Source organism: Bubalus kerabau, chromosome 3 (assembly GCF_029407905.1).
Source record: "Bubalus kerabau isolate K-KA32 ecotype Philippines breed swamp buffalo chromosome 3, PCC_UOA_SB_1v2, whole genome shotgun sequence".
NCBI lineage: Eukaryota > Metazoa > Chordata > Mammalia > Artiodactyla > Bovidae > Bubalus > Bubalus kerabau.
Window position 1 is genome coordinate 55,590,573 of NC_073626.1, and position 27,669 is coordinate 55,618,241.

The following is a 27,669-nucleotide window of genomic DNA, read 5'->3' on the forward strand; positions in this document are numbered from 1 at the left end:
TAAAACACTTCAAAATACTTTTATGTATGACTTTAATGAAGCATTAACTCATACAATCCATTAGACGCACGCTTATATACACTATAAATGAGGAAGACCCTATTCGTGGACGCTGTAAAGGCGCACCTCTCTTTCAAAGTTGACCAAGGCTGGGCCATGATACGTCCTTTCTGGTTACAACACTGAAAGCCTTTCAAGCTAAGGCTTCTGCCAGGAAAATGGAATAATGTTTACTTTGCGAGAGAAGTGGATAGTTTACACACTGGAAACGATGAAAATCCTACGAACAGAAACACCACCCCATTGCTTCCCCATTTTTTGCATTTCCCTGATCTGATCACCTGAACCTTAAAAAAAAGACCCAGAGAACACCGTTGTGCAACAAACGCCGCTCTCGCCGGCCCAGGGGCAGCTTCCCCGCCGCCCACGCCGCACCTGCCCGCGCGCCCCGCAGCCCAGCCCCGCCTCCCTCGGGCAGCACCCGCCTGCCTGGCCCCGCGGGACAAAGCGCCGCCGCGGGCCCGACCTTGGCGCCGCCCAAATCGGCCGCACAAAGCGCCGCACTTCCGGCCGCGCACGCCGCCGCCAAGTCGGCCGCCCGCCCCGCCCGCACTCACCGCGCCGCGAGGGCAGACTGGGCCTCAGTGATCAGAGCTCGCCGGTCCAGGGCGGGCTCAGCGGTCGGGCTCGGTGAGAGGCGCGCGCTGCGCAGGCCTGCTCCGTTGCGGGGCTGAGCCGCGAGGCCCGGGTCGCCGCCACCGCCGCTTACCCGGCCCGCGCTCCCGCTCGCCCCGCTCTGCCCGGCCCGCCTCTGCGCAGCCCGCGCTCCTCGCCGACGCTGCGCGGCCGCCTAACCCAAACCTCACTTCCGCCTGAAGCCCGCCTTGGCGGGGGCGCGCAGACACGTGACCCGCCGGCGCCTTCCGGGCTACCGGTCGGCGTGCGCGCTCCCGCCGACGTCCGAGAGGGGACGGGACCGGGAGGCCTTCCGGAGCTGTTGCGTAAAGAGACCGTCGGGCCGAATTTCTGTGGTCTCTGCGTCTGGAGCGTACAGGGCGGGGAGGGTGGGGTTGGGGGGTTCAAACAGAAGTCAAATGGCGCCCGGAGGATATCTGTTGACTCATTCGAATAAACGCTCATGTGGAATATTTTTCCTTACGCCATCTTTGGGCTCCTACTCTCATGGTATGGAAAGGGCACAATGGAACATAATTATAGTGGAACATAATTATTAACTTCTTAAGGGAAAACAAATGTATTCAATTTCGTGTTTTTAAATAGCCCCGCACTACAGGAACCCTTGTGTAAATGCAGGCGCGGCGGCGGGGGCGCGCTCTTCCCCAATGCCAGGCTCCGGTCCCCAGGCCTGTGTGGTCGGCTGTCGGCTTAACGGCCAGGGCCCAGGCGCTGGGACCTTCCGAGCTCGCGCGCTCGGCGCTCTTCGCGTTCGCCGTTCTGAGTGCTTTGCATTCATTAAGTCACTTAATACAATAAAGTCGTTTTACAAATGAAGCAGTTAAGGCACGAAGAGGCTGATAAGTTCCTTCGAGAGCAGACAATTTCTTGGAAGCCGACCAGGTTGAAACCCGAATGTCTGACTTAAGGGCACTTGCTCTTAAAGGGGGACTTTGGGGTTTGCACTTTCCCAGAGCTGCTCTCAACTATTTCTGTAACATTACGAGGGCCCACAGGTTCCCTGCGTGATGTGACAGTCAATGGTTCTGCCTTGGAGAAAGGTGGAGGAATCCTGTGGTCTCTGCTCAGCTGGGAGGGTCCAGGCAGTCTATCTTTCCCTGACCAAGCCGCGAACATCTACTACAGTTCCTAAAGACTGGTTCGCATTTCTAAGATATAAATGCACGTTAAAATGCTACCCACTCCAGTATCTTGTGCTTCCCTTGTGCCACAGTTGGTAAAGAATCAGCGTGCAATGTGGGAGACCTGGGTTCAATCCCTGGGTTGGAAAACTGCCTTGGAGAAGGGAAAGGCTACTCCAGTATTCTGGCCCAGAGAATCCATGAACTGCATAGTCCATAGGGTCGCAAACAGCTGGACATGACTGAGCCACATTCACTAAAATAGTTGCAAAGGACTTGATTTTTGTCACTATAGAAGACGGTGGGTGGTTTTAAATACAACTAGATGTTACTCTTAACCGTTGTAATATAGACACTGGTGATTTGAGTCCCACTGAAAAGCTAAAGTGAAGTCGCTCAGTCGTGTCCTACTCTTTGCAACCAACCCCATGGACTGTAGCCCACCAGGCTCCTCCATCCACGGAATTTTCCAGGCAAGAACACTGGAATGGGTTGCCATTTCCTTAGTTACCATTTTAAAAGTACATGAATAAAGGGCTTTCCTGGTGGTTTAATGGTTAAGAATTGACCTGCTGATGCAAGGGATGCAGTTAGATCCCTGATCTGGGAAAATCCCACATGCAGAAGAGCAACTAAGCCAGAGCAACACAACTACTGAGCCTGCCGGCCCTAGATCCTGTGCTCCACCTTAAGAGAAGCCACTGCAATGAGAAGCCCATGTACCCTAAGGAAGAGTAGCCGTTGCTCAGGGAAACTAGAAAAAGTCCTTGCAGTTTAAGGAAGACCCAATAAGCCAACGATAAAAATTTAGAAATACATAAATAAGTTCTGTAACAGTACAGAATTCCATTGTGCTTTTTCTTCTTAAACTCCTGCTTGCATACCACTGCACAGAATTTAACCCTAATATTAATATATTTGCGGAGAAGGCAATGGCACCCTACTCCAGTACTTTGCCTGGAAAATGCCATGGATGGAGGAGCCTGGTAGGCTGTAGTCCATGGGGTCGCTAAAAGTCAGACACGACTGAGCGACTTCCCTTTCACTTTTCACTTTCCTGCATTGGAGAAGGAAATGGCAACCCACTCCAGTGTTCTTGCCTGGAGAATCCCAGGGACGGGGGAGCCTGGTGGCTGCCGTCTGTGGGATTACACAGAGTTGGACATGACTGAAGTGACTTAGCAGCAGTAGCATTAATATATTTGTGTATTGAGTCTCTTTATTTTTTTAAATCACTTGTATCTGTCAGGATAGCTAGGAAATGCTGCAGTAACAAGCCCCAGATCTCAGTGTTTTTACACAGTAGAGAAGTTTATTTCTCACTTAAACATCAGATCTGAAGCAAGTGGAATCATCTAAAAAACTATACTAACAATAAGAGCAACCAGTGATTATCAAAATGAGAAAAAATATAAGGTATCTAAATTAACAATGAATTAGAAAATATGATGGAAGAGAAGATCCATTTTATACAAGGTTGATTACTTATAGACAAAATAAAACAATATCTAAAAATAACAATAATACCCAGAAATAAGACTTGCATAATAGTTGTGAAAGGTCTATATGAATAAAATTTAAAATACCCACCAAATCACACCAAAAAACCTCTTAAATACATGGAGAAAAACATATTATTCTTAGATAATTTTTCTAAATTTATGAATTTAATACAATTCCTATCAAACACCAATAATTACTTTTAATCAGGTAAAGTGATTCTGATTTACACATGAAAAGATCAACCAGAAAAATCAAAAGCAAGAGTATCTGGAGAATTCCCTGGCAGTTAGGAATCAGCTTTCATTGCCCAGGACCCACGCTCAGTTCCTGACTGGGGAACTAAGATCCTTCAAGCCAAAAAACAAAAGAATATTTGCCAAGAAAACATTGAGGGCAAAGAGTAATAGTAAGGGTGCTACTAGACCTATCGAAATAAGAAAACATATTTAAAAGCCTCAATCAACAAAGCAGTGTGTCACGGATGCATGAATAGACAGATCAATGAAACAGAACATTCAGAAATACACTCAGATTATTTTCAGAAGTGATATCTGATAAAGGTAGCATCTCAAGTCACTGCGAAAAAAGATGGACTATTTAATAAATGGTACTGGGACAGAAACAGCCATCCGAAAAAATATAAAATTGAATCTATAGCTTACCATACTAGAATAAAATCCAAATCAAAAAAGATACAAATGTACAGCAATGGAATTATAAAAGAACAAGAAATAAACAAAAAATAATTTTTTTAATCTTGGAGTAGAAAAGCCTTTTTTAAAAAATCAAACTTTAAACTTTTTATTTTCTATTTGGGTACAGCCGATTAAAAATGTTGTGGTAGTTTCAGGTGAACAGCCAAGGGACTTAGCCTCAAGTATACATGTATCTATTAGGTAGGAAGTTAGACAAAAGCAACAAGGGGAGGCCTGGCTGAAAGGGATGCAAGCTGATCTCTGAACTCCATCTTAGACACACCCAGGAGAGCTCACGCATAGGCTGCAAGATAAACACAGAGACTTTTCAACTTCTGCATATGTGTCCTCAGTTCAGTTCAGTTCAGTCGCTCAGTCATGTCCGACTCTTTGCAACCCCATGAATTGCAGCACACCAGGCCTCCCTGTCCATCACCAACTCCAGAGTTCACTCAAACTCATGTCCATCGAGTCAGTGATGCCATCCAGCCATCTCATCCTCTGTCCTCCCTTTCTCCTCCCGCCCCCGATCCCTCCCAGCATCAGAGTCTTTTCCAATGAGTCAACTCTTCACATGAGGTGGCCAAAGTACTGGAGTTTCAGCTTTAGCATCATTCCTTCCAAAGAACACCCAGGGCTGATCTCCTTTAGAAAGGACTGGTTGGATCTCCTTGCAGTCCAAGGGACTCTCAAGAGTCCTAGGCACCACAAAATGACCACAAGGGCTTCTCCAAGTAACCTTAGGCAGTTAGGAGCCCAGTAAGGGAGCATGAATATTCTACATCTAATTAAAACAGACTGAATTATGGGACGACATAAACGGCATGCGGCTGCTGCTGCTAAGTTGCTTCAGTCGTGTCTAACTCTGTGCCACCCCAGAGACGGCAGCCCACCAGGCTCCGCCGTCCCTGGGATTCTCCAGGCAAGAACACTGGAGTGGGTTGCCATTTCCTTCTCCAATGCATGAAAATGAAAAGTGAAAGTGAAGACGCTCAGTCGTATTCAACTCTTAGCAACCCCATGGACTGCAGCCCACCAGGCTCCTCCATCCATGGGATTCTCCAGGCAAGAGCACTGGAGTGGGTTGCCATTGCCTTCTCCGATAAACAGCATAGTCTACTGTTATATAGCATATGTCCATTTGCATCCCTTTCATTGATTGGAGGTGAGTACAAGCGTTACTTTATACAGACTATAACGAAAAGGAGAAGACTGGAAGTATGAAAGGAGGAAGCCAAGAGGGATCAACAGGAAGAATGAGGAGGATTCCTTTGGGGTGGGCCTGCTCTCATGTCATTCGAGTGTCTAATAAAAGATCTGTCTGCTTGAGCTGAACTAAGCTGTAACTTGTCAGTTGTTTTACACCGTTTAGCCCATTGCTCCAAATTTTTGTTGCAATGAGACAAGAACCCAGGAAGATGGGCCTGGTAGGCTACAGTCCATGGGTTGAAAAAGAGTCAGGCACAATTTAGCAGCTATACAACAACAACAAATCAAGAAAAGTATACAGAAGAAAAATTTTCATTCTACAATTCCACTTCTGGGAGTTTGTCTACAGAGATACTCTCTGAAGTGTAAAATGAAATAGGTTCAAGCTTATTCACTGCAGCTTTCCTAGGAGTAGCAAAGTATCTGAAACAACCCCAGTGTTTGTCACAATGGGACTGACTGAATAATTGACTCCATAACTCAAGGTAGAAATGAGCAGATTATCTATATACTAAAATGGAAATATCTTCAAGGTAAACTGTTAAATGGACAAAGCTGTCTATCAAAATCTAGACACCTTGGGTAAGAAAAGCTTTGGTTTGACATTTTAAGAACAAGTGAACTAAAAGGGACAGGAATGGGTGAATTTAATTCAGATGCCCATTATATCTACTACTGTGTGCAAGAATCCCTTAGAAGAGATGGAGAAGTTCTCACAGTCAATGAGAGAGTCTGAAATGCAGTACTTGGGTACAACCCCAAAAATGACAGAATGATCTATTTTTTTTTCCAAGGCAAACCACTCAACATCACAGTAATCCAAGTCTATGCCGCAACCACTGATGCCAAAGAGGCTAAAGTTGACCAGTTCTATGAAGACATACAACACCTTCTAGAGTTAACAACCGCCCCCCTCCTCCAAAAGATGTAATTTTTGTCATAGGGAATTGGAATGCAAAAGTAGGAAGTCAAGAGACACCTGGAATAACAGGCAAGTTTGGCCTTGGAGTACAAATTGAAGCAGGGCAAAGGCTAACAAAGTTTTGTCAAATAACACACTGGTCATAGCAAACACTCATTTCCCACAACCCAAGAGATGACTCTGCATATCTACATTACAACGTGGTCAATAATGAAATCAGGTTGATCATGTTCTTTGCACTGGAAGCCTGAGAAGCTCTCTACAGTCAGTAAAAACAAGACTGGGAGATGACTGAGGCTCATATCATGAACTCCTTATTGCAAAATTCAGGCTGAAACTGAAGAAAGCAGGGAGAATCACTGGGCTTCCCAGGTGGCTCAGCGGTAAAGAATCTGCCTACCAATGTAGGAGACACAGCAGACATGGGTTTGATCCCTGGGTTGGGAAAATCCCTTGGATGAGGAAATGGCAACTCACTCCAATATTCTTGCCTGGATAATCCCATGGACAGAGGAGCCTGGTAGTCTTCAGTCCACAAGGTCACAAATAGTCATACATGACTGAGTGAGCACATGGAAAACCACTAGGCCATTCAAGTATGACCTATTATTAGGTCAATTCCCTATGATTATACACTGGAGGTGACTAATAGATTCAAGGGATTCGATCTGGTAGACAGAGTGTCTGAAGAAATACGGATGGAAGTTTGTAACATTGTACAAGAAAACTGAAAGTGAAAGTCACTCAGTCGTGTCTGACTTTTTGCGACCCCATGGACTATACAGTCCATGGAATTCTCCAGGCCAGAATACTGGAGTGGGTAGCCATTCCTTTCTGCAGGGGATCTTCCCAACTCAGGGATCGAATCCAGGTCTCCCACATTGGTAGTGACCAAAACCATCCCACAGAAAAAGAAATGCAAAAAGGCAAACTGTTTGAGGAGGTTTTACAAATAGCTAAGGAAAGAAGAGAAAAAAAAGGCAGGGAGAAAGGGAAAGATATACTCAAATGAATTCAGACTTCCAGAGAAGAGCAAGGGAGACAAAAAGGCCTTCTCAAATGAACAATGCAAAGAGATAGAAGAAAATAATAGAATGGGAAAGACTAGAGATCCTTTCAAGAAAATTGGAGATATCAGGGAACATTTCATGCAAGGATGGGAATGAAAAAGGACAGAAAAGGTAAGACCTACTAGAAACAGTAGAGATTAAGAAGAGGTGGCAAGAATATACAGAACTATACCAAGAAAGGTCTTAATGACCCACATAACCACGATGGTGTGGTCACTCACCTAGAGCCATATATTGTGGAGTCTGAAGTCAAGTAGGCCTTAAGAAGCATTTCTGTGAGCAAATCTAGTGGAGGTGATGGAATTCCAGCTGAGCTATTTCAAATCCTAAGAGATGGTGCTGTTAAAGTGCTGCACTCAATACGCCAGCAAATTTGGAAAACTCAGCAGTGGCCACAGGACTGGAAAAGGTCAGTTTTCATTCCAATCCCGAAGGGCAATGCCAAAGAATGTTCAACCTACCATACAATTGCACTTACTTCACATGCTAGCAAGGTTATGCTTAAAATCCTTCAGGCTAGGATTCAGCAGTATGTGAACCAAGAACTCTCAGATGTACAAGCTGGGTTTTGAAGAGGCAGAGGAACCAGAGATTGAATTGTCAACATTCATTGGATCATGCAGAAAGCAAAGGAGTTCCAGAAAAACATCTGCTGCTGCTTCATTATCTAGGCTAATGCCTTTGACTATGTGAATCATAACAACCTGTGGAAAATTCTTAAACAGATGGGAGTACAAGACCACCTTACCTGTCTTCTGAGAAATTGGTATGTGCATTAAGAAGCAAGAGTTAGAACCAGATATGGAATAGTTGACTGGTTCAAAATTGAGGAAGGAGTATGACAAAACTACATATTGTCACCCTGCTTATTTAACTTATATGCAGAGTACATCATGTGAAATGCCAGCAACCCAGCTTGTGATTCAGCGATGAATCACAAGCTGGAATCAAGATTACCAGGAGAAATATCAAGAACCTCAGATATGTGGATGATACCATTCTAATGGCAAAAAGTGAAGAGGAACTAACGAGCCTCATGATGAGGGTGAAAGAGAGTCCAAAAACTGGCTTGAAACTCGACATCAAAAATAACTAATATTATGGTATCCAGCCCCATCACTTCACAGCAAATAGAAGGGGAAAGAATGGAAGCAATGACATATTTTATTTTCCTGGGCTCCATAATTACTGTAGATGGTGACTGCAGCCATGAAATTAAAAGACGCGTGTTCCTTGGAAGGAAAGCTATGACAAACCTAGACAGCATATTAAAAAGCAGTGACATCACTTTGCCAACAAAGTTCTGTCTAGTCAAAACTATGGTTTTCCTTGTAGTCATGTACAAATGTGAGTGTTGGACCATAAAGAAGGCTGAGTGCTGAAGAATAAATGCTTTTGAATTGTGGTGCTGGAGAAGACTCCTGAGACTCCCCTGGACTGCAAGGAGATCAAACCAGTCAATCCTAAAGAAAATCAACCCTGAATATTCTTTGGAAGGACTGATGCTGAAGCTGAAGCTCCAGTATTTTGGTCATCTGATGTGAAGAGCCAACTCATCAGTAAAGACCCTGATGCTGGGAAAGATTGAAGGCAAAAGGAGAACAGGGTGGCAGAGGATGAGATAGTAAAGTAGCATCACCGACTTGATGGACATGAATTTGAGTAAACTCTGGGAGATAGTGGAGGACTGTAGAACCTGGCGTCTGTGGGGTCATAGTCATATGCAACTTAGCGACTGAACAACAACAACAGAATGTATCACATGTTATACAATTTAAAAGAAATAAAATTTTCATATTTTGAAGAATATAAAATGGTATAATCATTTTGGAAAAAGCTCTGGTCATTTCATTAGAAAAACACACACCTATACACCTATCCTATCAGCCAGGAAATTGAAGGTATCCACCAAAGAAAAATGAAAGCATTCTTCCATGAAAAGAGTTGTACAGAAATGTTCATAGCAGCTTTATCGATAACAACCAAAACTTGGGATAAGACAACATGGCACTCCTTAGAAGAATGATGGCTATTCAGGCTCAGTGGTGTGCAGGTTGCTTTCAGTGCTTGCACCATCTCTGGGAATCCAAGAGTATGTTTTCAGGAATTTGGCAAGCCAGACTTTGTTAAACATTGAATTATAGGAACTTGATGTAAAAACAAAAGGAATAAATACAATTCAAACTTTTCTAATTACTTTTTTGTTGCCTGTTCCCTAAGGTTTTGGGGAGCTCTGGGCTTTGCCAGGTGGAAACTCTGAGCTATTATATTAATATTTGGCTGTGGGCTCCCTTCCTCTGTCCCTTTCACAGTACTGCCTCTAGAGCCTGAAACACACCCAGGAATGCAACTCATGGGATAGTAGTGATCAGGGCTTGATTTCTTGCTTTGTTAATTTTATGGATTTATGAACATGATTGAAATAGTATTGTTAATACTATTTATTGTTAATAAAGATGAAGAATTTAAAGGGATAGTATATGTAGGTGTCATATCTTGTATAGCACAAAACTATTCTTCTAATATTCAAAAACTATTACTATCTGATTCAACAAATAAGTTACTTGAAGCTCCAACTAGGAAAGAAGTGATTTATTAGAGTGGGATGCTTGTGAGGCTTACAAGCAGTGGTGTGGGAGGGAGAATTTAGTGGGCTACAATTTTATAATCAAAGGAAAAGTAGGGAGGGAGAAAAACCACCTTCTTCCTCAACCATGAGTAGAAGGACATCAGGTTTCCATCATCAGTTCCTCTTCCAGGTTGGGCAGGAGAGTTTTATTTTCCCTACATTGTCAAGCCAGGACTGTCATGGCACTATGAAAAAATAATTTCAGGTCTCAGTACAATGAGGGTCTTTCACTTTAAAATGTCAGCTTCCCATAAATTATTTTTTATATACACAGAGAGCATGTGCTAGGGGTCATTAACACTGAGCTCTGTGAGCAGGCTATGGATCTTACCACCATTGTTTTACTGTTTTGGGTCATGTCTCATGCTTCTGATGCATGGTTTTATTGCTAAGCAAGCCTGCTTGGTTTTGTACTTAAGTATACTTGTTTTCTTGAATAATCATTAACTTACAGGGGTGTCTCATACTTTTTTATACTTTAATCTCCAAGTGGGATTAACTACTTAATCACCTGCTTTGTCCCTTTACTCTGTCCCTATCACTTCTATTGAGTATTTCACTAAAAATCTTTTTAAAATTACCACTGAAAATCGATATTTCATTTGTTTTAATTTGCATTTGTTAGATTCCAGCCAGGAGTCATTTAAAAATATTTGTTATATTTGCATGTTTTCTTATAGGAATGATTTATTCATATACCTTTGCCTGTTTTTTTATTGGAGTCAGTGTTTTTTCTTGTCAACTATATGGTGACTGCAGCCATGAAATTAAAAGACACTTACTCCTTGGAAGGAAAGTTATGACCAACCTAGATAGCATATTCAAAAGCAGAGACATTACTTTGCCAACAAAGGTCTGTCTAGTCAAGGCTATGGTTTTTCCTGTGGTCATGTATGGATGTGAGAGTTGGACTGTGAAGAAGGCTGAGCGCCGAAGAATTGATGCTTTTGAACTGTGGTGTTGGAGAAGACTCTTGAGAGTCCCTTGGACTGCAAGGAGATCCAACGAGTCCATTCTGAAGGAGATCAGCCCTGGGATTTCTTTGGAAGGAATGATGCTAAAGCTGAAACTCCAGTACTTTGGCCACCTCATGCGAAGAGTTGACTCATCTGAAAGGACTCTGATGATGGGAGGGATTGGGGGCAGAAGGAGAAGGGGACGACAGAGGATGAGATGGCTGGGTGGCATCGCTGACTTGATGGACTTGAGTCTCAGTGAACTCCAGGAGTTGGTGATGGACAGGGAGGCCTGGCGTGCTGCGATTCATGGGGTCGCAAAGAGTCGGACATGACTGAGCGACTGATCTGATCTGATATTGACAAGAAAATAATTGAGGGTTTAGTAGGAAAATATTGCTTTCTGTTCAGTAGCTGGAGGCAACATTTTTGGAGGCAACGTATAACTCTGTTCTGGTTTTGCACGTTGGGATGAACACAGAGATCTATGTCACTTCCCTTCCAAGGCCCTGTTAAGGTAAAAGAAAAGGTATTTTAAAAATTATTTTTCAATATTTATTTATTTATTTGACTGCACTGGGTCTTAGCTGTGGCATGTGGGGTCTAGTTCTCTGACTAGAATCAAACTCAGGCCCCCTGCTTTGGGAGCTCAGAGTCTTAGCCACTGGATCACCAGGGAAGTCCCCCAACTTTTTTTTGGCTGCACTGGGTCTTTGGTCCTGCGTGTGGATTTTTTCTAGTGGGGGCAAGCGGGGGCTGCTCTCTAGCGGCAGTGCGTGGTGCACAAGCTCCTCCATGCACTGCGGCCACTGCTGAGGCCCGAGGTGTGCTGCCACTGGCGCACTGACGGGCTTAGTTGCCTCGCGGCATGTGGAAGCTCCCCTGACCAGGGACCAGACCGGTGTCCCTGCATTAGCAGGTGGCTTCTTAACCACTGGACCACCAGGGAAGTCCCCCAAGAAGGTATTTTTAGAAGTCCCTAATAGTTTCAGAAAACAAGTTAAAGGACACTATCAGTTCGCTGAAAATTTGAGATAACTGATCACGAAAGAAAGCAATTGGGGTTGGAGGCTTCTGATTCAAGATGGCAGATCAAGAACATACTTCTCCATTTCTCCTTAGACTTTTATGAAATAGATGATAAATGTTTAAAAAATAATAGACATCAGAGAAAACTGAAGCATCAGTAGAGGCATGCAGTAGTGCATGCAGTTGGGGAGGGAAGGGACTCACTTTCAAGTGGATAATTCAAATACGCAGAAAAAGCTGCAACCCAGAGCAGGTGTGATGAGGGCAGAGGGGAAAGGTGGTGAGAAATGAACCTGGAAACAGGAATAGTAACTGCAAGGCTGCCAGTGCCACAGCTGGACCTCATCTGTCTTCCCCATTCTTGTATGATGTTAGTTTCATGTTGATAGTGAGCGAAAACCCAACTGATCTCCTCAGAAGAAATGAACTCAACTGAAGAAAGCCGAGGCTTCTCAGTAGATGCTGAGGGCGAAATAAAGTCAAATCTAAGTGTACAAAAACTTGTTTCCTATCAATAGAGGCAGTTCCAGCACTTCCTCATAGTAGGAGCAAAAGTGTATCAAGTTTGGTGGAAGAGCTTTCTGTTCTGGGTTGGACTTCGCTTTGACTTGCCCCACAGTCAGTTCTCACTAGAATTGTATGTCAATTGGGAGGGATTTGGGGTACTGATGAAAACTGTGAAGCTGGTGAAGTTCCACTGCTCTACCCCAAGTGGTACCTCTGCTTTAGATAGACAGATACTGCGCGGGGCGGGCAGGGGGGACAGTAATCCATAAATAGAACAGGAGCAGTTGTGATTCATTTAGAACAGGTAAAGGAAGTGGGAAATAAAAGAACGTCTATATGTCTATTACCTCCTGTTGCTTGGAAGATTCTCATTCCAGATTATGTGGGGTGTGGCAGGGAGATGACATTTTACTTCATGTCCTATTTTTAAATTTTTTAAAATTTATTTTTGGCTGTGCTGGGTTTTCCTTGCTGGTCTCTAGTTTCAGCGATTAGGGGCTACTCTTCTTTGTGGTGTGCGGGTCTCTCATTGTAGTGGCTTCTCACGCTGAGGAGGACTGGCTCTCTGGGCTCGGGTCTCAGTACTTGCAGCTCTCTGGCTCTAGAGCGTGGGCTCTGTGGTTGTGGAGAATGGGCTTCGTTGCCCTGCAGCATGTAGAATCTTCTCAGATGAGTGATCAAACCCGTGTCCCTTGCACTGGCAGGTGGATTCTTAACCACTGGACCACCAGGCAAGTTCCATGTGTTATCTAGACATTCTTTTTTAACCACAAGAACTTATCACTTTCAGTTTCAATATAAAGCAGTACTAGTAATTGGGAAGTGGGGCTAATCAGGTCATAGTTTGGTTTGCTTGAGTTGAGTGCCACACAATTATTGGAGCCAAGGAGCCAAGCAACTGATGGAAACAGTTCCAGTGTGGTTCCCTGAAGCACAGCTTTCAGTATTGGCTACATATTCAGTATTGGGAAATGTGTGACTTGAAATGGCAACCCACTCCAGTACCCTTGCCTGGAAAATCTCATGGACAGAGGAGCCTGGTAGGCTACAGTCCATGGGTTCACAAAGAGTTGGACATGACTGAGTGACTTCACTTTCACCCGAGGTTAGCTTTCTCCCTACTGTACTTTTCTTGTCAGCAAGCTTGGACAAAAAGCCAATTTTACTAAAGCAGAAAACTTACTAACAGGTGTACCTGCTCCAGTTCCCAGAACATCTATCTACCTATATCTGGACTCAACTACTACTTTTTCTTGTTAATTTGTTAAAAGTGGTTTTTAAGTTGTTTCACTGATTCATTAAAGAAAATTTCGAAAGTACAGAAAAGCAGGGAGAAGAAATAAGTCATCCGGAGTCCTGTCACTCAAAGACAATATGCTAGTGTATTTTTGGACCCTCCAAATCCAAGCTCTGAAAGATATCTAACACTGAAGGTAGTCAGAGTTAGACCTGTAGCTCTACTGAGACGGTCAGCATGCCCAGGATACTGAAAGAGTATTTCTGTCACTCAGTTTCCCCTAAGGTAAGGTATTATCTTACATAACCATGGTACAATTGTCAGAACTAAAAATGGCTAATAATTACTGTTAACTAAAATAAGAATTTGGAATTTATGAATTCTTTCACTAACATCTTTTTTTTATTCTGTTACAGGATCCCATCCAGCGCACTACATTGCATGTGAGTTTCTCAGTTTTTCTTTGTTTTTCACTACATGAGTTTTGAGGAATACTGGTGAAGCGTTTTGTGGATTATCCCTCAAGTGAGATTTGTCTGATGTTCTTCTCATAGTTAGACTAGGGCTATGCTTTTTCGGGGGAGTAAGACTGTAGGAAAAGTGACCTTGTCATTATGTCATATCAAGGGTAAATACTACCAAAAAGACATTGCTGTTTATGTTAACCTTGATCATGTGATTGAGTAGTGTTTGACAGATTTCTTCAGCGTGAAGTAATTTTTCCTTTTGCCAACACTTACCCTGGGAGGAAATGACTATGCACAGCTCATGCTCAGGGGTGGGTGGGTGGCGATTACTAAATCCTCTGGATGGAGTGTGAGTCAATAGAATTCTTCTATAAGGAAGAATTAGCTCCCTTCCCAAATAATATATTTATTTATTTATTTATTTACAGCAGAATAGACTCTGGTATACTTACTTTATATTCTAAATTATAACTGTGCCAGGTTTGGGCACTGGGAGCTCTTGCAGGTTGAGTCCTTTGTCCCTTGACACACCTACACGTATTTTTGAGCATTCCTGACTTACGGCGCTGTGGGATGCTGCAGGCTCAGTCGTACTTTCCCTGCCCCAGTTCTAGAGTCACCGGTATCTCTCAAGAGCCCTGCCCAGCTCCTTTTGCGAGAAAGTGGTATTTACAAGCAATGTCAGGGGAGTCTACTGTTCCTTTTCAGTTGAAACTTAAGCCTGACCCTGCCCACGCCACCCCCATTAATCAGGCTTCTTTGGACCCCGCCGCACGCCCCCCTGCCTTGCGTGCCCTGCGCATGCGCGCCGGGGAGGCGTGACGTCTGACGGCGGCCGGGACGCCAGCGTGAGGCCGCCGGCGCCGAGTAACCCGGCAGTGTCCTTTCGCTTCGGACCTGTTTCCGTGCGCGGTGGTGGCCGGAGGCTTTCCAGGTGAATATTCTTGTCCGATTTCGGTGACCCAGACCTCCTCAGGCCGGGCCCATCCACCCTGCACCCATCCGAGGAGGCCCCAGGCCCGCGACCTCCGTTCCCCACCCCGGCGGCGGTCCCCCCGGAGCCTCCTTTGGAGAGGCCCATCCGCCCCAGCCCCGCCCGAGCCCTTCCCCTCCCATTCCTTTCTCCTCCGTGTCCCCTTCCTTTCCCCTCCGTGTCACCCTCCTTCTCTGCTTCCCTCCTTCCCCCGGGCCCTCCCAAGCCTGTCCGAGAGCCGCCGCCTTCGCCTCTTCCAAGCGGACCCCCCTTCCAGACCGCCGCGCTCCGCCCCTTCGATCTTCTCCTGTAGCCGTCCGCCTGGATCTTCTCCAGAGGAAACCCCCCTCCCTTCGTCCCTTTTTTCTCTCCTGGAGCCTCCCTTGGAGCTGCGCGGCCGCGCCCCATCCGAGCTGACCCCCCAGCGACTCCTTCCCTCCCTCTCTAGAGCCTCCCCTGGAGCCGCCCGGCCAGCTGGAGAGCTCCTGCTGCTGCCCCGCTTCCTGCAGGTGCCCCCCGCCGGCCCGGTGCCCATCTGCAGTGTGGGCGCAGAACTCCGGCCCTGCTGTCCCGCCGGCCTAGGGGATTTGGACTCTTTGGTTCTCCTCCCACCGGGAGGTCTCATGACCCTCCTTAAGAAGGAATCTGGAATGGCATTGAAGCTTTGCGCTCCCGTGTGGGGCCCTTCTCCGCTTGGTTTCATCTACTCTCGGTTTTGCAGTGTCTTAAGTTTTACGTGCTCCTAATTGTATTATGTCTTTTTTTGACAGTTGATTGTCTCACCTGCTAATTACATTAGGAATCTCAGAGCTCAGGGGTTTTCATTTCGCGTCCGAGTAGTGTTTTTTGTTCTTTTAACTCAAAAGTAGAGTGACTTACACAGGAACGTGTTTATAAATGACCGAATAGTAAAATTCCAGGTTTCCAGGGTGAGCGGGGGAAAGGAATGAGGTGAGACGGTCACAGTATCAAAAAAATCTAGGGGGACATGGTTAATTTTAAACCATGTTGGAATTGACTCTTGAGAAGCTTTCGTTTTTTTAAATGTCTTTTCTGAATAGAACCGGGTAGAGCCACTGCCAAGAGGGAGCAGCGCTTTTGTCTAAAGGAAAGGAAGTTCCCGGGTCTTGATGGACTTTGAGGAGACCAGTTCCTCAAAAGTGCAGGAAGTGACTTGTCTCAGTCACGAGGGGAGGGGGAATTAGGGCCCCGAGCTAATTACGTGTTAACTACTTGTTTGTTTACGACCCTTAATGTTTGACAAATAATGACCAAAGTACAATAGATGTGTTTATGTGCATGTGCAGCAAGACTGCTCCTGCAGCTGGTTCTCTTGTGCTCAGCATGTCCCCTGGGCCCAGGAAGTTCTTAACCCTGGGCTGGGTTGGACTGGTCTGATGGTTATTGATAGAAGGTGGTTGTTGGGGAGAGAGCTGGGCTTGTCTGGTCTCCCTGTGATTCGTGTTTACTCTTGTGTGCTAGTGATGACTCAACTAAAGCCCCGGCCCTTCCCCCCACTCCCCCTCAAATCTCTTGAGAGCAGGAATCAAACATATGTTGCAGGATTATCCTGGCGGGTGAGAGTGTCTGGCACAATATAGGTGGTCAGTAAATGCTTACTGAAGGAGATTGCAGAAAAGAACTCAGAACCTAACGCCGTTTCTTTACTAGCATGTTTTTAATGGTGTTAACATATTCTGTAAGTAAATAACCTGATAATCTCAGGCACTGAATTTGTGAAATGTGTACGTAAGTGGTGTAGAAAGAACAGATACCTTCTTGAGGTAGTCATATTACTTCTTGGGAAAACAGAGGTTGTTCTTGATTCACTCTAGAAGGTTTGCTGTACTTACAAGGTTGCTATCCTACATTAATATTTGGTTTCTTTCTCCTGTCCTCTTTTTTGTTTCTTACCGGATGTCTAAAGAAATTAAAGAATTACTGTATTAATGTCAGTAACTACCAAAAACTGCTGAGTAAAATAAACTATTAAAAATGTTACAAAAGGACTTCCCTAGTGGTCCAGTGGCTAAGACTCTGCACTCCCAATGCACGGGGTTGGGGTTCAGTCCCTGGTCAAAGAACTAGATCCACATGCTGCAACTAAAGATCCTGCATGCTGCAATAAAAATGAAGATGGAAGATCCTGCATGTCACAGCTAAGACTGGCGCAGCCAAATAAATATTCTTTAAAAAGTTACAAAAAGTGGGCTAGTTGAATCAGTTGTATTTTATTGGCTGTATATTTGCTTCTGAATTTGATCCTGAGTACAGAGTATTGAACTTTCTTGCCTCTTTGTTTTAGTCTGTCTGTCCTTTGGTGAGTGCTTGTATTGGGTTTGTTATTAAAAATTGATTGGTATGTGAAATGGCCAACACCAAATATGAACTGACCTCTGAATGATAATAGATTACCCAGTCCTTGTCGCCTGTGTTGTTTTGGAGTCCTTGAAGAACAGTTTTCCTTCCTTTGATAAGGCAGTAATTTTATAGCTAAAATACTAGTTCCTCTGAAAGTGAAAGTGTTAATCACTCAGTCGTGTCCAACTCTTATGGGATCCCATGGATTGTCTCCTCTGTCCATTGGATTTTCCAGGCAAGAGTACTGGAGTGGGTTGCCATTGCCTTCTCTGAGGGAAGCCCCTAGTAAGTAAATTACCTGATAATCTCAGGGAGTGAATTTGTGAAATGTGTAGGTACAGAAAGAACAGATAACACTTTTTAAAAAATTTTGCCCAGCTGTGCGACTATGGGGTATTAGTTCCCCAGCCAGGGATTGAACTGCTCTTGGCAGTGAGAGCTTGAAGTCTTAACCACTGGACTGTGAGAGAAGTCTCCAGATACCACTCTTGAGGTAGTCATATTCCTTGGAAAGGTAGACAGGTAGACTGTGCTAACTAAATGAGCCAGGTAAAGTGGGCTTTTAGTTCAGAACTGTCAGATTCCAAAGGCAGTATTCTTTCCATCTTTTAAATTGGTCCTCTTTAGGATTCAATTATTTTTAAAGTGATTTGAGTTCATATTCAAAGTAACTTGACTTGAGGAATTCCCTGGCAGTCCAGGGACCAGTTAGGGCTGGGTGCTCTCACTGCCCCAAGGTTGTGGGGAGGGCAGGATGTGTGTTCTGGGTTTGATCTCTAGGTGGGGAACTAAGATCCCATAAGCTAAGAGGTGCACCCCCGAAAAATGAAATGTTGAATATGATTTGTATTTTTAAAACTTCCTGTAGGTTTTATTGGTATGTGAGTAATGTGGCTATTATGCAGCTAGTTTGCTGGTATTCTGTCCTGTAGAACCAACGACACCCGACTCCAGTACTCTTGCCTGGAAAGTCCCATGGACGGAGGAGCCTGGTAGGCTGCAGTCCATGGGGTCATGAAGAGTCGGACATGACTGAGCGACTTGACAGTCACTTTTCATTTTCATGCATTGGAGAAGGAAATGGCAACCCACTCCAGTGTTCTTGCCTGGAGAATCCCAGGGACGGCGGAGCCTGGTGGGCTGCTGTCTATGGGGTCGCACAGAGTCAGACAGGACTGAAGTGACGCAGCAGCAGCAGCAGCAGCAGCAGAACCAACGAGTTTTAGTTGATGCATTAGATCCTACTCCAGGGTATAAATAATAGCTTCCCTGGTGGCTCAGAAGGTAAAGAATCGGCTTGCTGTGCAGGAGACCTGGATTTGAGTCCTGGGTGGGGAAGATCCCCTGGAGAAGAGAATGGCAACCCCCTCCAGTATTCTTTCCTGGAGAATCCCATGGACAGAGGAGCCTGGCAGGCTACACGATTGAGTGATTAAGTGCTTGTGTGCGTGTGCACACACACACAAACACACACGGAAAGTGAAATTCAGCAAGGTATGTCAGAAAGCTATTACTGTTTCTTCAGAGACTAATTTAATTAGGTATTCTGGGAAGGGTTTTTTGGTTTATGTTTTTTTTTCCCTTTCCTTTTACTATGTGTTCAAATTTTGACAGCCAGGGGCATCTTAATAAGTCTTCTAAGCCATTTGAGAAACAGCCTTATGTGCTTCTGTCTTCCAGAATGTTTTCGGCAAATTTTAGGTGGATGGTGGGGAAATAATAGCAAAAATAGTAGAAATAATTGCTGTGGGAGCAGCTACCATTTGTTGGTTTTAGTAACTCACGCACTATGCAAGCACAAGCTATTTTACCCAGTTTTCCAAATATCTTATGCAAGTAGGTACTAGTATTCTCACTTTATAGGTGAAGAAACTAAGGCTTGGAAAAGCTAAGTAACTTGCCCAAGGTGATTTATAAGTGATTGAGCCAGGATTTAAAAGCAGTTCTTATGACTTCAAAGCCTGTACTCTGAAGCATTAGATTCTATGAATTTTTAAAAGCATTTTATCAGAATACTTTATGATTTTTGATTCCTAAAAATATAACAAGTTTCTCCCTCCATTTTGAAAACAAAGAACTATTAGAAGGAAGGTTCAGGTAAATGGTGTTCTTTTAGGGATTTTTAAAAAATATATTTAAGAATAATTAAAATTATTGCCTACATGTTCACATTTATCAAAATAATGTATATACATAAATTGAAAATCCAAAGAGCACTTTAAACCTAAAAAGGGAGTCAAAAACCCACTCCCTTTCCATCAACTAGAGACAACTAGTTTTTTTAGCTGCCTTTTTTTATATTTGAGATACAATAACATTGCTATTGATTTAGATGTAATCTTTGACTTCCTGCCATGGAAGACTTTTGCCTCCTGTAAACACACTTATTGAGTTTACCAGAGTCTCTTAGATAATGTCAGTTTCTGTCCCTTTCCACTGTCCTCCAATCTGGACTGGTTTCTTTTCTAGGCCTGTGGCACAGTTATCTTCCTGTGACCTTCCTTCACCTTCATCCTGAGCTTTCCCTTTGTTCATTATTGGCTCCCTAGTTCCTTTCTCATTATGGTGGAATACATTCTTCACTAGGTTCTGGAAACAGAGTCGGGTGCGTGGAAGGTAAATCTTAAGTCTTTGAGCATGTGTGTAAATGTCCTTATTTTACCTATTTGATTAATAATTTGGTATGGAATTCTGGCTTGAAAATAATTTTCTCTCAGCATTTTGAAGATACTAATTCATTGCCTTCCAGCTTCCAGTATTGTTGATAAAAATGCCCTTATGCTTTGTTTATCCTTTATGTGACTCTGCCCTCCCCCCCCCACCCCCTGGGAAGTTTTAAGTTCTATTTTTTGTCTGTAGAGTCTGCAATTTCAATTAAACCTTACTGAGGATCTTTTAAAATTCATCTTGCTGGACACTCAGTGAAGCTTTTGTGTCTAGAAATGCATTGTCATCTTCTGGAAAATGTTGTATAGTGTTTTTTCTACTTTTTTCTGGTGGTTCATTTATGAAACTGTCCTGTAAGCAGAATGCTTTATATCCAGGGTTATCCTTTATTTATTTTTTTTCATTTCTTGGCCTTCTCCCCCGTCCCCCTTTCAGAGAGAGTTCTTCCATCATGAGCTTTTATGCTCTTGTATATTAGATTTGATTAATCATTTTAAACTGAGAGCTCTGAGTGTTTCTATTTTAGAACATTTTGTTTTTTTGCTACAATATTGTGTGTCATTTCTCTTATAACAGTATTAGGTTGGTGCAAATGTAGTTGTGGTTTCAGACGATGAATTTTAAATCATTATAACTAGGCTCAAATACATCTTTATTAATCAAAATAGAAACCATTGCAATCAGCACATTTTTGTCAATGAAAAATAAGTTTGTTCATTCCTGTGGCATAAAAATCCATGCTTCAGGATTCGATGAACTCTTGGAAAGCATTTTCTGCCTCCTCCTGGTTGTGGAAGCGTTTTCCCTGCAAAAAACTGTTGAGATGCATGAAGAATGGTAGTTGGTTGGCAAGAGGTCGGGTGAATATGGCGTAAGGGGCAAAACTTTGTAGCCCAATTCATTCAACTTTTGAAGCATTGGTTGTGTGACATGCAGTTGGGTGTTGTCATGAAGAGTTGGGCCCTTTCTGTTGACCACTGTGGGACAGTTCAGTGCACCTCACTGATTTGCTGAGTATACTTCTCAGATGTAATGGTTTCGCCAGAATTCAGATAGCTGTAGTGGATCATACTGGCAGCAGATTGCCAAACAGTGACCATGACGTTTTTTTGGTGTAAGTTTGGCTTTGGGTGTGCTTTGAAACTGCTTCTCGGTCCACCAACTGAGCAGGTCTTCACCAGTTGTATAAAATCCACTTTTTGTCACATGTCACAATCAGGTTGTGAAATTGTTGTTGCTGTGTACAGTAAGAGAAGGCAAACACTTCAAATCAACTGTTTTTTTGATTTGCGGTCAGCTTATGAGGCACCCACTTATCGAGCTTTTTTACCTTTCCATTTTGCTTCAAATGCCTAATGACCATCGAGTGGTTGATGTTGAGTTCTTTGGCTACTTATTCTGTAGTTTTAAGAGGATCAGCTTCAGTAATGGCTCGCAGTTGGTCATTATCAACTTCTCATGGCTAGCCACTGCATTCCTCATCTTCAAGACTCTCATCTCTTTTGCAAAATTTCTTGAACCAGCATTGCACTGTATATTCATTAGCAGTTCCTGGGCCAAATGGGTTGTTGATGTTTTGAGTTGTCTCCACAGTTTTTATGACCTATTTTGAACTCGAGAAAGAAAATAGCTCAAATTTGCTTTTTGTCTAACATAATTTGCATGGTCTAAAATAAATATAAAATAAACAGCAAGTAATGGTGATTGCAGCCATGAAATTAAAAGATACTTACTCCTTGGAAGGAAAATTATGACCAACCTAGGTAGCATATTCAGAAGCAGAGACATTACTTTGCCAACAAAGGTCCGTCTAGTCAAGGCTATAGTTTTTCCAGTAGTCATGTATGGATGTGAGAGTTGGACTGTGAAGAGAGCTGAGTGCCGAAGAATTGATGCTTTTGAACTGTGGTGCTGGAGAAGACTCTTGCAAGTCCCTTGGACTGAAAGGAGATCCAACCAGTCCATCCTAAAGGAGATCAGTCCTGGGTGTTCTTTGGAAGGAATGATGCTAAAGCTGAAACTCCAGTACTTTGGCCACCTCATGCAAAGAGTTGACTCATTGGAAAAGACTCTGATGCTGGGAGGGATTGGGGGTAGGAGGAAAAGGGGACGACAGAGGATGAGATGCCTGGATGGTATCACTGACTCGATGGATGTGAGTTTGAGTGAACTCCAGGAGTTGGTGATGGACAGGGAGGCCTGGCGTGCTGCGATTCATGGGGTCTCAAAGAGTCGGACACGACTGAGCGACTGAACTGAACTGAATAAGTCATTAGCCAAAAAACATAAATTGAGAAATGCACATTAAGATGATGTATAACATAACCATTTTTATTTAAGAATGTATTTCAATATCAAATGGCAAAGTTCAACAGTGAAAAACTGCAGTTACTTTTTCAAAAACCTAAAAACTTTCTTAAAAGTTTTCCTTTGCGCCCTGCAGTTGTTTCTAATTCTTGTGAAGTTTCAGGTTTTTTTTTTTTTTTTTAATCTTACATTTTTTAGTCTCTTATCTCGAGGCTTCCTCAGATGGCCTGAACATATGTGCTGTGCTCAGACTCTCAGTCAGATCCTACTCTCTGTAGCCGTATTGATGGTAGCCCACCAGGCACCTCTGTTCAAAAGATTCTCCTGACAAGAATACTGAAGTAGGGTGCCACTCCAGAGGATATTCCTACTCCAGAGTGTCTTTCCAACCCAGGGATCAAACCCGTGTCTCTTATATCTCCTGCATTGGCAGGCGGATTCTTTACCACTGGCATTACCTGAGAAGCCTGAACATACATGCTGTTTCTACTTAAGATGTTAAAAATACTGACTGGAGGTTTGTATGTTTGTTTAAAGTTTACTACTTGGTGAGCTTTCTTCAAGGGTTTTAAGGCAGAGGTCAGTTGTTTTATAGAAAAAAAAAAATTTATCAGTATTAATGAGCCTTGGGCTGTGGCCTTTGCCCACACCTGAAGAGTCTGGGAGTTAAGTAAAGGAAGAGAAGAGGAAGTTCAGGATGTTCACTTACTCTGTTACTCCTCTAAGTGTGGCATCTCACTTCCACTCTGAGCTATCCCTGATGTCACCAAGAGTAGATAAATCCTCTGTGTTTCAGCCTTTCCAGAAGGGAAATCCTCAGGATTGGGGAGGATAGTAGCCTGGATGTGTCAGAGGGCTTAGTGACTCTTCTTAAAGACTTTCAGTAAATTCTGATAATCTCCCCCACCTTTAGAATTGTCTCATACTTCTAAACCCTGAATCTTCACAGTGTTCTGTGACTAGGGTTCGCTTGCTATGTTTTGATTGTTAGCACATGAAAAACAGAGAAAGCTAAATTTTATGTTTATTAGTTGCTACTTGTTCATTTACTTTAGACCCTTCACAATGTTCTTAGCAACTCATCTGCTTTTGTTTCTGTTGCCATTCTGTTGCCTTTGTGGATTTATGCAACTAAAATTCACTTCATGAGAAAGCAGATTAGGTGTTTAATTTGTCATTAATGTTGAAAATAGCAAAGCAGTCACCAGGAGGGGTGTTCTTTACATTATTAATAGATCGTTTGTCTTGGATTCTCATTTTAATGTCACTGTTGCGTTTTCTGTCTTTGAAAGTAATTTTCATGTGAATTGTTTAGTGCCAAGAAATGTGGATTTCTAGAAATATGTAATATTTCTAAATACTGTAGATGGAAAAATGGGAAGATGGATATTTAAAGTCTGCCTTTTTTTCTTTTTCCCTTCTGAGCACTGAGTTATCCTATCCTAGGTAACCTCAAGGCAGGGCAGGCTAGCAGGATCCAGGACCAGAAATTGGTCTAGGCTGATGATAAACCTGTTTTGGGCTCTGCAAGGCTGAGGGCAAGTAGGCTGAGTGATAGGCAGTATCCCTCCTCCTCCGCTGTGTGATCAGGGCTCAGGATATACTGGAGGAGCTTGGCAGGGGACAGACTATAGATAAAAAGATGTAGCTGTGGTCCAGCATTGGTAAGGTGGGTCATTTAGGAGCAGATGAGGCAGCTGCTCTTGTTTATGTACTTGTTACCCTTGTTGTCTCTTATTTATGTGGCCCATTGTTGGGGTCTGTGTTGTGTTATGTCTCACTTATGGGTTGGGAGCCAGAGGCTGAGGATTCTCCTGCTGATGAGGCAATAGCTCCAGGTAGTGGTGTGATATCCAACATGTGATATCCAACATGGTACCTGACAGAAGAGGCTAGCAGACACAGAGGAAGCACGCCTCTTTAATGGAGATAAAGAGCTTGTTTTTTAAGTTTTTGGATGGTTTGTAGCCTGTTCCTACAATCTTCTCTGCTGCCTGTGTTTCAGTACATTTGAGTCCTTAATTCAGAACTCTAGACTTTTTGTCTTAAAAAAGAAATTCTAACATCTTAGACTGTAAATAACAAATATCTCTTACTGTTAATGCTGTAACTTTGAGTTATTTAGTAAGGGGAAGGAGTTACACAAATCAACTTGTTTGACCTGTTTTTTTTTTTTTAACCACCACCCCTTTCATTGTGAAATTGAAGTCACAGTGTATGTTTTCTCAAGCATATTCTACAGTGATGTGGCTGTATGGTTTTAATCATTTTTATACTTAGGATGCCTTTTAGCCTCAGTTGGTTCTAATGAACTGTAATTACTGTTCTCACATTGGCAGTTGTGTTGTCACAGTTTGGCCATTAAATACCCTTTCTTTAGCTGGTTGACTTCTTTCCTCGAGAGCACCTTTGTTTTTTGACAGTAAGACATCTTAGGCACATCTTGAGATATCTTGTCCCTGAATTGTAACCAGCTCATTTTCAAGGAATACAGGCTCCTTTTAGAGGAGACCAGTATTAGAGATAAATATCTGGGCATGTAAGATTGTTCCATATAAGGACTAAGGGTAGACAGGATGATACCAGATAAGAAGCTACCTGAGTCTGCAGAACAATTACCCTTTTTCAAAAAGTCATGAGTTTCTGTTGCTAATTTCTGTTTAAGTTTCTCTCTACCTTGTAATAATCTACCTTTCCCTTTCTTCATTAGTTTTGAACTATTTAGCCATGCCAGAGGTACATTTATAATGCTGTCCTACCTATGTAGAATTTTTTTTTTTTTTTTTCCATTTTATTCCTGTTTTAAATCTTGCCTCAAGTGGCCTGAAATTGATTTCCAAGTTGGGTTTTCAGTTTTCTCTTGTTGACATCCCCTTGAGTCACATCTACCTGAAAAGTGAAAGAACCCCAGCCTCACGCCCACGCAAATGCCAAAGAAAACGTAGGCACGATATCTGGCAACTCAAATGTTGATGCATACAGTTAGTAAATAACTGGAAAGTTCTCGATCCTTAAGGAACTCTCTTTTTAAGTCTTTATCTTCCTGGATGCTAGTGGATCCAGGATGTGAATGGTCAGTTCTGGATTAATCTGGATATTAATTTTCAGTTCAGTTCAGTCACTCAGTTGTGTCCGACTCTTTGCAACCCTGTGGACTGCAGCATGCCAGGCTTCCCTGTCCACCACCAACCCCTGGAGCTTGCTCAAACTTGGGGTGTTAATCTTACAGGTATATAAAGTTGTTGGTCTCGGATTCTTGAAGACCCGTGAATAAATGAAGCTGCTGTTAATTTCAGTGTTAGACTGAGCTGCCATTTTGGCCAGTATGAATGTCAACAAATATAGCCAAAGGAATATCAATCATTAGAGATTGTAAAAAATTTGCCACAGAAGTTTGGGAAACTCCTTCCTATTGCTCCACATTTTTCCACTGTTCACTTGGTTCCACATCCACCAGCAAAGTTGTGTGGCAGCATTTCGGTCAGGCTTTATGTATGTGTTGTAAACTAGGTGGCTCCCAGTACCTACAGGTAATTTTTGGCCTAATCCCAACCATTTTCCTTTTCACATGAAAAGGAAAATAAACGAGTTTCTGTTAATGATTGTAGGAAGTTTTAGGATAAATATCCAGGATTTGCCATGAGTGAATACCCTTCAGTTTTATGTTTTGGGGTAATAATACCACTGCAGAGATGTGATGGCATCTATAACATCCATCCCCTGTCTTTTTAACTTTTAACAAGTTTAATCTTTTTCTTCCATTAGAGTGTCAACTAACATGAAAGCTGGGCTTTTGGCTTGGTCACTGTTTTATCCTTAGTGTCTGCTGTAAGGCTGAGCACACATCAGATGTTCAAAGAATATTTGTTGAATGAAAATATAATAGTATTATTTCTCTGCCTCAAATCCTTTTGGAAGTAAATGATAGTTTTAGGGACATTACAGGCCACCCGTAACATTCTTTTGGCACCAGGGACTGTTTTCGTGGAGTAGGGGCCAGTGGGCTATGGGTAGCAGGCTCTGCTTGTCTGCCACCCACCTCCTGCTGTGTCACAGACCACACCAGTCTGCTTCTTGGGGGTTGGGGACCCTTATTATAGGCTGCAAGTTGCAGAAAACTAGTTCAACTCGGTTTAAGTAATGACGAAACCCATCATTTTGCTTAATGGAAAGCCTTGCATTAGTGGGAATTTTCCTGGTCGGGTGAGTCAGTGGCTCAGCAGTTAGCACTGCCTTCTCAACAGTCAGCTGTCTCAGGCGTGTACCCTCACTATCAGCAGCAGAAAGCAGCACGCACATCCTCTGGGAGAAAGAAGAGACTGACTTTGTGTATCTAGTTCATCTGGGACTGTATGTTTTGAGTACCTAAATGTGGGAGAGAAAGATGAAAAAACATCTTTTCTTTCTTGGTGAGGACAAACAGCATGAATTGGCAAAAACTTCAGGGAGGCTAAGAACATTCATTTTGAAGATGCTGAAATGTAGGATGACTCGTGAGCCGTACTTGGGCATGGGAAACATTAAACGAGGGAGAACTCAGTTGTCCTTTTGAGGTGGCTACTTGGGCTTGTGCTCCGTTTTGCCAACCTTCCAAAACTTCTGTGTCTTAAGAGAATACCTAAAAATGCTAAAGTAGAAAACAAAAGTAGCTCATAATTTCAGCCTCCAAATAGTATCTGTTGATGTGTTCAGTCCCTGGTCTGGAAAGATCCCACGTGCCGCGGGGAGCTCAAGCCTGTGTGCCACGACTACTGAGGCCATGCTCTGAGCCTGCAGGCTGCAACTACGGGGCCTGTGTGCCAGGAGCGCTGCAGCGTGCACGCCCCAGAACCCGTGCTCCTCGAGAGGACGGTAGCCCCTGCTCACCACACGCAGAGACACACTCAGACAGCAGTGAACCCAGTGCAGCCAAGAATTAAACAGATAAATAAATAAAATGATACATTTGCAAGTTGTTTTTAAAAACTTAAATATTACAGAAAGTTGTAATAGGCCTGAGCATTCACCCTCTTTTCTGACACTCAGCATTGCCTCATTCCTCTGCTCAGAGGTGCACATTATTAGCAGTTTTATGATACCTTCCAGAAGACAGTTGTGCTGGTTGATATCAGCTCTATGTGTTCATTAGCACACACTGTTCTGCTTCAGTCCTTTTCACATCTGTATGATTATCTGCCGTGTGTGGAGGGGCCTCTGGTTGGGGATAGTGTTGGGCATATGTGGGTGAAACTGTGTGTGTGTATCAAGGAGGCATATTCCTAGTAATGGTGAGGTTGCTAGGTCAGAGTGTATGAATCTTTAAAATTTGGATGGATATTGT

General features: G+C 43.3%; 2 protein-coding genes across 10 annotated transcripts in view; one reads left to right on the top strand and one right to left on the bottom strand.

Moving 5' to 3' along the window:
- Positions 1 to 885, bottom strand: part of FAM168B (family with sequence similarity 168 member B) — a 40,300-nt gene extending 39,415 nt beyond the window's left edge. The window contains exon 1 of one of the 5 annotated variants that reach the window (XM_055571854.1): positions 618 to 885. The gene's annotated coding sequence lies outside the window, so the exon portion shown is untranslated. The remainder of the gene's footprint in view (positions 1 to 617) is intronic. The other 4 variants (XM_055571853.1, XM_055571851.1, XM_055571855.1 and 1 more) reach the window with 4 other exon arrangements.
- Positions 886 to 14,860: 13,975 nt separating this feature from the next.
- PLEKHB2 (pleckstrin homology domain containing B2) overlaps positions 14,861 to 27,669 on the top strand; it is a 49,535-nt gene continuing 36,726 nt past the window's right edge. For 2 of the 5 annotated variants that reach the window (XM_055571861.1, XM_055571862.1), the window contains exon 1: positions 14,865 to 14,975. The gene's annotated coding sequence lies outside the window, so the exon portion shown is untranslated. Of the gene's footprint in view, positions 14,976 to 27,669 lie in introns of all 5 variants that reach the window. The other 3 variants (XM_055571866.1, XM_055571863.1, XM_055571865.1) reach the window with 3 other exon arrangements.